Here is a 12753-nt window from a genome sequence, read left to right as displayed (position 1 = left end):
CCCACATTTTCCTGTATCACCTACTCCAGGTCACCTTGTCCCTGGGGTGGGACTGAATTATTTCCAGAGCTCCCTCTCAAACTGGGATCCACGTCTGGAAAAGTCCAAATTAATCCTGGCCCAGGGAAGCGACCAAAGGGGAATCGCTGGGTGCCAACAGCAAAATCCGGTGTCGTGTGCTGAGTTTGTGGCCGACTCGGACAGAAATAATTAAAATATTTTGTCTGATTTTGTGTTTGGCCCGAGGGGAGGGAACCGCACGCCGAGAACGGACCCAAATTCCCGGGAAAAACCAGGAGAGGCCGCCCCGCTGTGCGGTGATAAAAGCATTGACTGGGCTGAATCCACAGAGCCCGGATAGCTCAGTCGGTAGAGCATCAGACTTTTAATCTGAGGGTCCAGGGTTCAAGTCCCTGTTCGGGCGTCAGCACTTTTTCTTTAGTTTTTCGCTGTCCCATTTTTTTTTTTCCCCGAAAAAACGCCTTTTTTACACCCGCGGCACGGCCGGCGCTGCCCTCCGGAGGGTCCCGGCTCCGCCTGCGGGGAATTCTGGCAGGAACTTAAAAAAAAAAAAAAAAAAAAAAAAATTTTGAAAAAGGAGAGTCGCCCGAACAGGGACTTGAACCCTGGACCCTCAGATTAAAAGTCTGATGCTCTACCGACTGAGCTATCCGGGCTCTGGGACCAAGCGGGGCGCTGCCGGTATATTACGCTGTACAGGGCCAGATGGTGGTCAGAATTATCTTCCGTGTGCTCCTGTCTGCACCCCATTACCTGCACCACACCCTCTTCACCCCATTATTTGCACCCCACTGTCTGAACCTCAATGGCTGCACCCCATTACCTACACCCCACTCTCTGTACCTCACTGTCTGTACCCCACTGCCTGCACCTTAGTGGCTGCACCCCACTGTCTGCACCCCATTATTTGTACCCCCATCTGCACCCCAGTATCTGCACCTTCTCTCTTTCACCTCGATCCCGTACGCCTGAACCCCACAATCTGCACCCTCCCACCTGCATGACCCTGACTGAACCCCCTCTGCCTGTACCCCCCACTGCGCCCCACTGTCTGCACCCCATTATCTGCATCGCCATCTGCACGCCACTGTCTTCACCCTTCCTCCTGCACCCTCCTGATTGAACCCCCCCGCCTGTACCCCTTATCTGAACCCCACTACCTGCACCCCACTATCTGCACCTCCGTGCCTTAACCCCCTCCCTGCACGCCCTAATTTAACCCCCCTGCACCCCACGGCCGCTCCCAGCCGGCTGATGCCGTGGGATCCCAGGAAAGCAGCTCCAGCTTCATCCCACACATTCCTGTCTCCGTGGGCTGGTGGGAACAGGGGGGTCCCCACTGCTGGCTCTGGGGGACCCCCGTCTCTTCTCACATTAGCAAAGTGGGGTGCACTGGAGAAGGGTCCGGGGGTTCAAAGGGGAAGAGGAGGACTGGGAATGATCCATGCCAGGACAGGGAACGATCCATGCTGGGACAAGGAATGATCCACGCCAGGACAGGGAATGATCCATGCCAGGACAGGGGGTGATCCATGCTGGGGATGATCCATACCAGGACTGGGAATGATCCATGCTGGGACAGGGGATGATCCATGCCGGGACAGGGGATGATCCACTGGGAACTATCCTGGGATTTGTTGTTGAGGCTGTTGGGGCCTGCTCACACATGGGGACACCCTGGGGACATGGGAGAGACACCAGGGGGACAGGAGAGGGGTGCAGGGATGGGGAAGGAGGATGACGGAATTAGGGGGGATCATCCCATGCTGGGGACACCAGCGAGCACCCGAGGGACACCGGGGGACACCAGGCCGGGCTCTGTGCAATGCGGAGGGTGGCAGGGAACATCCCCTGGACATTCAGGAGGACACAGGAGGGCACCGAGTAACAACGAGTGACACCGGGGTACACCAGGCCAGGCTCTGTGCAATGCGGAGCATTCCGGGGACACTCAGGGGGACACCAGGGTACACCAGGCCGGGCTCTGTGCAATGCGGAGCATTCCGGGGACACTCAGGGGGACACCAGGGGACACCAGCCCTGGCCCTGTGCAATGCGGGGCATCCCGGGGACACTCAGGGGGACACCGGGGGACACCAGGCCGGGCTCTGTGCAATGAGGAGCACCCTGGGGACACTCAGGGGGACACCGGGGGAGCCCAGCCGTGCCCCGTGCAATGCGGGCGGTGACCGGGAGGTGGCGCCGCCCCGCCCCGCGCTGTGCCCGCCATTGTCCGCCGCCTCCTCCGCGGGGCTCCTCCTCCCTCCGGCTGCTCCTCCCGCATCCTCCGGCTCCTCCTCCTGGATCCTCCCGGCTCCTCCCGCCTCTCTCCGGCTGCTCCTCCCGCATCCCCCCAGCTCCTCCTCCCGCATCCCTGCGGCTCCTCCCGCATCCCCGGCCCCGCCGCCGCCGCCGCTGGGAGCAGGTAGGGCCGCGCCGGGGAGAGAAGGGAGCGGGGGGCTCTGTTCGCCTCCTCCCGGGTTTTCCCCTCTTTAAAAAAAAAATATTTTCTATTTAAATGTAGGTTTGTGTATCTGTAATTTCCCCCCCTCCCCGGTCCTGCTCGCTTCCCAAAAGCTGCAGAGGGGAAAAACCCAAAATCCCATCCCGGGGCGCTCAGAGGGGTCGGGGGGTCCCGGAATGGCCCCGCGGGCAGCGGGAATTTGGGGGGTTTGGATGGGGGAAACAATGAGATGGAGCCCGAGGAACGGAGTTGGGGACAGGGCTGGGGGGGGTCAGGGACAGGGATGGGGACAGGGGGATGGGAATAGGGGTGGGGACAGGGATGGGAATAGGGATGGGGATCACAAAATCCTGGGATGGTTTTGGTGCTTGGGGTTGGAGCCTGTGGTCCCCACCCCCCTGTCCTGGGCAGGGATGGCACCCCCAGATCAGTGTCTGGGGACAGGGCCAGGGCCAGGGCCAGCCCAGCCGTGCTGTGGGGCCGGGCAGGGTCAGCTCAATCCCAGCCCTAAACACCCCACGCTTTTAGGGCAGGAGGCTGTGCTGAGGATCCCTGTGCTCCTGCCCATCCCAAACCCACGGGAATGCTCCTGGATAAGGAATTCCCGAATCCCGGAGGTTTGGGAGCCGCTCCGTCCCCTCCCCCGGGGAGTGCGAGGCCGGGATTGTTCCCGGGGCCGGGCCCGGCTCGGCCTGAGCAGGAAAATCAATCCTTCCTTCCTTCCCGGGGCGGGGGGATTGGGATAACGGGAGCTGTGGGGTGGGGAAACCTGCCTGGAGCCCGTATTTCCCAGGAAAATCCGTCCTTTCCCTCAGAAAGTGGGAGGAATGGGATAACAGGGAGCTGCCTGCAGCCTGGATCTCCCAGGAAAATCAATCCTTCCTTTCCAGAGCGGCAGGGATGGGGATAACAGGAGCTATGGGGTGAGGGAATGTTCCTGGAGCCCAGATTTTCCAGGAAAATCGATCCTTTCCCTCACAAAGTGGGAGGAATGAGATAACAGGGAGCTGTGGGGTGAGGGAATGTTCCTGGAGCTTGGGGTTCCCAGGAAAATCAATCCTTTCCCTCACAAAGTGGGAGGAATGGGATAACAGGAGCTGTGGGCTGAGGGAACCGGCCCATCCCGGGATTCCCGGGATAACCTGCCCCACCTCCGAAATTCCAGAGGGAGGCTGGGGCCACCATCCAGAGGATCCCAAGGATCCAGAGGATCCCTTCCCTTCTGGCCCTTCCCTTCCGAACCTGCAGCCGGGCATTCCCTGCCTGCTGCGCTGGGAGCAGGTGCTCCATGCTGGGATTCACTGGGAATTCCCTGGGAATCACCAGGATCCACTGGGATTCACTGGGATTCATTGGGATTCACTGGGAATCACCAGGATCCACTGGGATTCATTGGGAATTTGCTGGGATTCACCAGGATTCTCTGGGAATCACTGGGATTCACTGGGAATTCACCAGGATTCACTGAGACTCACCAGGAATTCACTGGGATTAATTGAGAATTCACTGGGAATCATTGGAATTCACCAGGATTCACCAGGATCCACTGGGAATCACTGGGAATCCCCGGGGATGTGGCAGCCAGAACACATCCAGGGATACCCCGGGATGGGAAGGGCTGTGCAAGGCCAGGGACTGGAAAGGTTTGGGGATCCCTCCAGGGATCCCAATTCCAGCAGAATTCCCAGCCCCATCCCAGTTTTCTGTGCCTGTGGAGTGTCCTTGGGATCACAAATCCTGCAGGATGAGCAGCACCAGGAGGGGCTTCCCATTCCAGGCTGAGATGGGGCTGGTGAGGATTATGGGGCCTTAAAAGGGTTTGGGATTCACCCTGGGATGATCCCAGTTATCCCTGCATCCCTGGAATGATGATCCTGGTCGTCCTAAATCCTTGGGATGATCCCAGTCCTCCCTGCATCCCATTTTTGCTTCCAGAGGGTTGGATTTCCTGGATTTGGGATTGATGGACGCATTCATGTCTCCGGAAATGAAACCCTCTGTGGGTTCCTTTATTTTTAATTTTTTTCCCACGATTTTTGAGACCGGGTTTCCTTTTGGGATTTTCAGTTCTGGGATGGGAACTGGGAGTTTCCCCCCTTTCATCATCCCAGGATGATCCATGTCCTCTTTGCATCCCTGGGATGATGATCCCAGTCCTCCCTGCATCCCATTTTTCCTTCCCGAGGCTTGGATTTCCTGGATTTGGGATTGATGGATGCATTTGTGCCTCCTCACTTGGTTCCTTTATTTTTATTTTTTCCCATGATTTTTGAGACTGGGTTTCCTTTTGGGATTTTCAGTTCTGGGATGGGAATTGGGAGTTTCCCCTCCTTCATCCCAGGATGATCCATGTGCTCCCTGCAACCCTGGGATGATGATCCCAGTCCTCCCTGCATCCTTTTTTTCCTTCCAAGGCTTGGATTTCCTGGATTTGGAGTTGACAGATGAATTTGTGTCTCCTCTCTGGGTTCCTTTATTTTTATATTTCCCCACGATTTTTGTGACCGGGTTTCCTTTTTGGGATTTTCACTTCTGGGATGGGAATTAGGAGTTCCCCCCCCTTTATCCCAGGGTGATCCATGTGCTCCCTGCATCCCGGCAGGAGCATCTGGCTGCGGGAGAGGAGCCCCATGGCAACAGGGAAGGGCTGGGAGCGTTTTCCATGGATACAGCAGCAGGATCCATCCCTGGGGATGAGGGATGGGCAGGGAGAGCGATCCCAGATCCATCCCAGATCTATCCCAAATCCATCCCAAATCCATCCCAGATCCATCCCAAATCCTGCTGCTGCTTCCCAGCGTGTTCAGGGCTGTGCTCCACATGGATCAGCTCTCGGGGGCGGTTTTTGGGTGGTTTTAAGGTGGGTTTTTTAAGGTGTTTGTGGTGGTTTTGGGGTAGTTTTGGGGGTGTTCTTAGAGTGGGTGTTCTTGGGGTGGGTTTGGGGGATTTTTTTGAGTGTTTTGTGGCATTTTGGGGGTGTTTATGGGGTGGTTTTGGGGTGAGTTTGGGCAGTTTGGGGGTGTTTTATGGGGTGCTTTTGAGGTGTTTTGGGGGCGAGTTTGGATATTTTTGGGGTGTTTTGGGGGTGAGTTCGAGTAGTTTGGAGGTGGTTTTGGGGTGGTTTTGAGGTGTTTTATGGGATGTTTCATGGGGTGTTTTTAGGGTGTTTTATGGGGTGTTTTTGCGGTGTTTTGGGGGCGGTTTGAGTGTGTTTTATGGAGTGTCTTGGGGCTGTTTTTCGGGTAGTTTTGGTGTGTTTTTGGGGTGAGTTTGGGCAGTTTGGGGGTGGTTTGGGAGTGTTTTATGGGGTGTTTTAGAGATGTTTTGGGAGTGGTTTGGATGTGTTTTATGGGGTGTCTTGGGGCTGGTTTTGGGGTGGCTTTGGGGTGAGTTTGAGTAGTTCGGGGGTGGTTTTGGGGTGTTTTTAGGGTGTTTTATGGGGTGTTTTTGAGGTGTTTTGGAGGTGCTTTATGGGGTATTTCATGGGGTGGTTTTGAGGTGTTTTGGGGCAGTTTGGATGTGTTTTATGGTATTTTTGGGGCTGGTTTTTGGGGTGGTTTTGGGGGTGTTTTTAGGATGTTTTATGAAGTATTTTTAAGGTGTTTTGGGGGCGGTTTGGATGTGTTTTATGGGGTGTTTTGGGGCTGGTTTTTTAAGTGGGTTTTGGGGTGTTTTTGGGGTATTTTTAGGGCTCCTGCCCCCGCTGCCCCGTGGGTGGTGGGTGGCGAGGAAGCCGAGATTTGCATGGGGCACAGGTGGTGACATCGGGGACAGCACAACGTCCCCTCCAGCGTCCCCCGGGGGTGGCTCCAGCCCTGGGGGGGGTGAGAGGTGCCGAAAGTCCGGGGTGGGTGTGACACGGGGACAGGGACAGGTGGTGGCTCTGGGGTCAGGGTGGGGTCTGGAGCTGGCTGGGGACATCGTGGGGACACCGTGGGGTCCCGTGGGGGCAGGAGTAGGGGTGTCACAGCTCTCTTTGAAAGGGGGGTTCTGTCACCATCCTTGTCCCACCCTGGTGCTCTCCATTGTCCCCATCATAGACTTGGTTCAGGAGGTGCCTCTCCACCTCTGTCCCACCCTTGTTCCCTCCATTGTCCCCAGTTGTCCCCTCCATTGTCCCCTCCATTGTACCTAATCTCCATTGTCCCCAACTGTCCCTGTCATGGACCCAGCTCCAGGAGGTGCCTCCCCCCTTCATCCTTGTCCTCTTGTCCCCTTCATTGTCCCCAACTGTCCCCAAGGGATTCAGATCCAGGACGTGCCTCCCACCTTCAGCCTTGTCCCCTCCAGTGTCCCCAGTTGTCCCCTCCATTGTCCCTCCCATTGTCCTCTCCCTTGTCCCCTCCATTGTCCCCAGTTGTCCCCAAGGGATTCAGATCCAGGAGGTATTTTCCACCCTTAGCCCCATGCTTGTCCCCTCCCTTGTCCCCTCCATTGTCTCCTCCATTGTCCCCAACTGTCCCCATCACAGACTCGGTTCCAGGAGGTGCCTCTCCACCTCTGTCCCACCCTTGTCCCCTCCAGTGTCCCACCCTTGTCCCCAAGGAACTTGGCTCCAGGAGGTGGCTCCCCCTTGTCCCCTCCCTTGTCCCCATCACAGCCTCGCTGCCTCCAGGTTTCTCCCCATTTTTTTTGTCTTCCCCCACTCGGGTGATTTGGGATCCTCTCATCCCAAACCTCTCCAGGGCAGGATTTCCTCCCGAGGGTGGAAATCCGTAGAAAAAAAACAAAATGATGGGAGAGCCTCTGGCAGCGTCCAGGCTGCACATCCTGCCTGCTCCAGAGGGCTGGGACAGGGCTGGGCTTGGGACAAAAATCAGCTGGGAGAGCAGGAAAATCCTCCAAAACAGGTCGGGATCTTTGGGATGAAATCCAGGCTGTTCCTGCTGCTCTCCCCAAAAAATCCTGGTGTGGAGATCCAGCTCCAAACCCCCTCTGGAAATCTGGGAGTGCAACTCCCGGGGGTTTGGGGGTTTGGGGAATGGGAAAAATGCCTGGAAAAGTCTGCTGGGATGGGATTTGAGGGAAATCCGGCCTCCTTTGCTTCCAGAGGGTTGGATTTGCTGGGTTTGGGCTTGATGGATGCATTTGTGGCTCCGGGAATGAAACATTCTGGAAGTTGTTTTGGTTTTTTTTCCGTGGTTTGTCAGGCCAGGTTCCCTTTTGGGACTCGCAATTCCAAACTGGGATGGGAATTCTGAGCTTTTCCCCATGTCCCAACAGCACCTGGAGACTGATCCCAAAGGGTTTTCCATGGGGGATTGTCACCCAAAATTCCTCATTTCCCTCCTGGGGGCTTTTTTTGGAATGGGAAGGAGCGGATCCCACTTTTCCTGGAGCTGCTGGGATCCTTGGGAACACACTGCCCCCTGTGCCCTGGGACAAAATCCTGGAGCATCCCCGAGTTCTGTGCATCCAGGGGTCTTTGTCACCTCCCTCGGGGGTGACAGTGGGCAGAGAATCATTCCAGAGGCCGGGAATTCCTGGTGGGAGCAGCAGGATGGAGGTGAAGGCCGGGGTTTTATCCAGAGGCTCCTCCCTCCTTCCAGGGTTATGAAAGGATTGGGAATTGTGTCCTTGATAAGCAGAACCTCCGTGTGCCAGGAATGTGCTCCGGCGGGTTCCTGCTGCTCCCAGCGGCTCCGGGATCCCTGGGGGATCCTGGAGAGGGGGAAGGGAGGGATGGAGGGAGCAGGGAATCCCTGGGACTCTCGGTTTGGGGATCCAGGGATCTGCCATGAGATCCTGCAGGATCCTGAGAGTGGGAAGGGAGGGATGGGGATGCTCTGGGAGTTCCCACAGCTCCATCCTGGGATCCTTTCTGTGATCATGGGGATCCAGGGATCTGCCCTGGGATCCTGTAGGATCCTGAGAGGGGAAGGGAGGGATCAAGGTGCTTAAGGAACCCCTGGGATCCCATCCCTTGGCACAGGGATCCAGGGATCTGCCATGGGATCCTGGAGAGGGGGAAGGGAGGGATGGAGGGATCAGAGTGGGCAGGGAATCCCTGGGATCCTCTCCCTGGGCTTCAGGATCTGGGAATGCCATGGGATCCTGTAGGATCCTGAGAATGGGAAGGGAGGGATGGGGGTGCCCAGGGATCCATCCTGGGATTCTGTCCCTGGTCATGGGGATCCAGAGATCTGTAGGATCCTGTATGGAGGAATGAGGGGAAGAAGGGATGGGGGTACTCAGGGATCCTGGAGGATCCTGGAGAGGGGGAAGGGAGGGATGGAGGGAGCAGGGTGGGCAGGGAATCCCTGGAATCCTGTTCCTGGGCACTGGGATCTGGGAATGCCATGGGATCCTGTAGGATCCTGAGGGCCAGAAGGGAGGGTTGGGGGTGCTTAAGGAGCTCCCTGAGATTTGCTGTGGGATCCAGGGATCTGCCTTGGGGTCCTGTGGGATCCTAAGACCAGGAAGGGAGGGATCAGGGTGCTTAAGGAGCCCCTGGGATCCCATCCCCAGTCATGGGGATCCAGGAATGCCCTGGGATCCTGTAGGATCCCATGTGGAGGAATGAGGGGAAGGAGGGTGAGGGTGCTCTGGGATCCTGTAGGATCCTGAGGGCCAGAAGGGAGGGATCAGGGTGCTTAAGGTGCCCCTGGGATCCCATCCCTGGCCGTGGGGATCCAGGGATCTGCCCTGGGATCCCAGGGACCCTGCCAGGTTTCCCGGGAGCAGGGTGGGCACAGGGCGGCTCCAGAGCTCCCTTTGATAATGACACCATTAAAATTCCCATTAAACCCCTGGAGGGAGAGGCTCTGACCCAGCATCAGCTCCTGGACCAGCACTTGGAGGGCGATTTTAGGGCTTTTCCATGGGATTTCCCAAATCCTTGCTCCTTCTGGGAAGGGAAGGGGCTGAGCCACCTGCTCAGGGTGTCCCCAAGCCAGGTGACATCCCCTGGTGGCAGTAAAAACCCTCACTGGGGCTTCCCCTTAGCTCTGTGGGGTCGAACCTGCTTCCCGCCCCATTCCCGCCCCATTCCTACTCCATTCCCGCCCCATTCCTACTCCATTCCCGCCCCATTCCCGTGGCAATCCCAGCTCCAGAGGGATGCAGATGTTTGTCTTGGAGACCAACACAGGAGCTGTGGCTTTCTCAGCCACAAAACCCAGCTGGGAGTTTGTTGCTTTTGGGTTAAAAGCAGATTTTTCCCTCTGTTCCCCTTCCAGCTTTCGGGATTTCTTGCTTTTTTTCCAGGAAAAAACCACAACTGCCAGGAAAAGGGAACATTCCCAACCTCTCAGTTCCCTCCTGGAGGCGCTTTTTTTTTTTTTTTTTTTTTTTTTTTTTTTTTTTTTTTTTTTTTTTTTTTTTTTTTTTTTCCAGCTGGAAAGCACCAAGATCCCTGGATGAGGCTGAGCTGGTGCTGAGAGGGACTGGGGAAGGGATAAATCCTGTGGGAATTGTGGAGCTCATTAGGAACCATCTGGTCCTGCAGAGCTCGGGGTCAGGAGGGGGTGACGTGGCCAGGGGGTGACAAAACCCCCCCCAGGACCGGCCTGGGGACAGCCTGGGCTGGAGGGAGGTGACCACTGGTCACTTGTGGGGCTGGGGGAGCCCCCAGGCATCTCCTGGCTCTGGTGGTTTGGGGTTTAGGATTGGTTTTTTTCCCCCAAAATGGGCGTGGTGATGGCTCAGAGCTCCCAGTGAAATATTTGGGATTGCTGGGAAAGGGGAGTGGATCCTTTTTACCCCAAACTGGGGCATCGACAGAGCCCTGGGTGGGGCATGGGGCGGGGGCCACAGAGCCACACCTGGCCTGAACCCCAAAAACTGAAGGTCTCATGAGCCAAACCTGCCCAAAACCCCAAAACTGAAGGTCCTGTGAACCCCAACCTTTCTAAAACCCCAAAAACTTGAAGGTTCCATGAGCCAGACCTGGTCTGAACCCAAAACATGGGAGGTCCCATGAACCCAACCAGTCCAAAACTGAAGGTCCTGTGAGCCAGACCTGCCCAAAACCCCAAAATTGAAGGTCCCATGAGCCAGATCTGCCCAGAACCCCAAAACCTGGAGGTCCGTGCCGGTGATTTTTGGAGCTGAGCAGAGCCTGGGTGGGTGCTGGGGAATATCTGTGAGATACAGAAATTTCCTGTTCTGCCTTAAAATCTCAGGATTTGCTGGCTGGGGCTGATTTTTTTTTTTTCCTTCAAATAATTTTAATGAAAGAATAATTTTATAAAATCAAATAATATATATGAAATAAAATATAATATATAAAATAAAAATTAGAAATAAAATAGAAATTATATATTTATATATAATTTATATAAAAATAAAATTAATATAACATATAGTAGATATAATATATAATGTGTATTATAGATGTGTATTATAGATACATCTATATATAATATATATTATGTATATGATATTATATATCATATACATATATAATAGATAATGTATGTTATATATTTTATATACTACATATATACTATATAATATATATAGTATATAATATATATGATTTCTATTATATCTATTAATATATAATATAAAATATAATATATTATTTATATTATTTATATTATCTATATTATGCATATAATATATATATAATACTATAAATTTATAATCTATAAAATAAAATATAATTTTTATAAAACCACAGTGCTGGGGCAGCCTCAGGGGGTCGGGGGTGGCTCAGCCCCAGCTGCAGGTGCTGATCCCGCTGCCCTCCCCAAACCTGGAGCTGATTTTGTCTTTGGGGGAGAAAAAATTCAGGTTTGCAGCTCACATTTTGTGTCCATGGGCTCCTGGGGAAGTGGGAGCAGCAGCAGCTGCAGCCAAATCTTTATTTTCCCCCCCAGCCCTGCTGGGCCCCCGCACGTTTCCCTTTCTCCAGGCACAGAGGAAGGGCTGAGGCAGCAGCTGCCAGCCTGGCCTTCCTCATCCAGGACATTCCAGAGGGGTGGGAAAGGGCTTTGGGATATTCCATGCCACCCCTCCCATGGGCAGGGACATTTTCCGTGAGCCCAGGATGATCCCAACCCGGCCTGGGGCACTCCCAGGGATGGGGCAGCCACAGATTCTCTGGGAATTTGCTCCATTAATCCTGCACCTTTCCCCATTTCCACCACCCATGGGTGCCCCTCCATCAATCCCTCACCTTTCCCCATTCCCAGCCATCCATGGCCACTCATCCATTAACCCCAGACCTTTCCCCATTCCCAGCATCCATTATTCCCTCACATTTCCCCATTCCCCTACCCGTGGCCACCCTTCTGTCGCCCTGATTTTTCAGCCTTCTGGTTGTTTCTCATTTTACTGGAGCTTTCTCACAATTTAAACATAAATTAAGACTTATGTTTTGTAAACGTGCATTCTTTCTAGAAAGAAAGAAAAAGTGATGGACTTCTGCATTGACCACTGGGGTCAGAGAGGTAGTCCTCTCATCTCCCAATCCTTAATCAAATTCCTAATCTTATTTAAACCCCAAATCGTAATAAACTTCTCTTTCTCTGCTCACTTCACAACCTGACTAGTGAGTGTCATTCCTTTCGTGTCATGATTGGGACACCACTCCATGAATCCTTCACCCTTCCCCATTCCCACTATCCATGGCACTCACTCATCAATCAATCTCTTCCTATTCCCACCATCCATGGCCACCCATCCAATCCCTCACTTTTCCTGATTCCTACCATCCCTTAATCCCTCACCTTTCCTAATTCCCAATATCCATGGCCACCCATCCATGAATCCATCACCTTTCCCCATCCATGGCACCCATCCATCAATCAATCCCTCACCTTTCCCCATTCCCACCACCCGTGGGTGCCCATCCATTAACCCTACACCTTTCCCAGCCACCCATGGGTGCCTATCCATTCACCCGTCACCTTTCCCCACTCCCATTATCCATGGCTGCCCATCCATTCATCCCTCACCTTTCCCCACTCCCATTATCCATGGTTATCCATCCATTAACCCCACATCTTTCCCCATCCCTCTGTTAACCCCAGACCTTTTCCCATTCCCACCATCCATGAAGCCCACACCTTTCCCCATCCATCAATCAATCCCTCACCTTTCCCCATTCCCACCATCCATTAATCCCTCACCTTTCCCTATTGCCAGCATCTATGGGTGCCCATCCATTAACCCCACACCTTTCCCTATTCCCAGCAATCCATTAACCCCACACCTTTCCCATTCCCACCACCTGTGGCTGCCCCTCTGTTAACCCCACACCTTCCCCCATCCATGGACACCCATCCATGAATCCCATACCTTTCCCTCTTCCCAGCATCCAT

General features: G+C 54.3%; 1 protein-coding gene and 1 long non-coding RNA gene across 2 annotated transcripts in view; both read right to left on the bottom strand.

Annotated features, from left to right (window-relative positions):
- SLC16A1 (solute carrier family 16 member 1) overlaps positions 1-2228 on the bottom strand; it is a 201069-nt gene extending 198841 nt beyond the window's left edge. Inside the window, exon 1 of the mRNA XM_083878493.1 lies at positions 2217-2228. The gene's annotated coding sequence lies outside the window, so the exon portion shown is untranslated. The remainder of the gene's footprint in view (positions 1-2216) is intronic.
- A 7320-nt stretch (positions 2229-9548) lies between these two features.
- The window catches only part of LOC310919239, a 190737-nt gene continuing 187532 nt past the window's right edge, over positions 9549-12753 (bottom strand). Inside the window, exon 3 of the long non-coding RNA XR_014591801.1 lies at positions 9549-9820. This is a non-coding gene — a long non-coding RNA (uncharacterized lncRNA). The remainder of the gene's footprint in view (positions 9821-12753) is intronic.

The sequence above is a fragment of the Zosterops lateralis genome (assembly GCF_965231275.1).
Source record: "Zosterops lateralis genome assembly, chromosome: 26".
Lineage (NCBI taxonomy): Eukaryota > Metazoa > Chordata > Aves > Passeriformes > Zosteropidae > Zosterops > Zosterops lateralis.
This window is presented reverse-complemented; position numbering and strand designations above follow the sequence as displayed.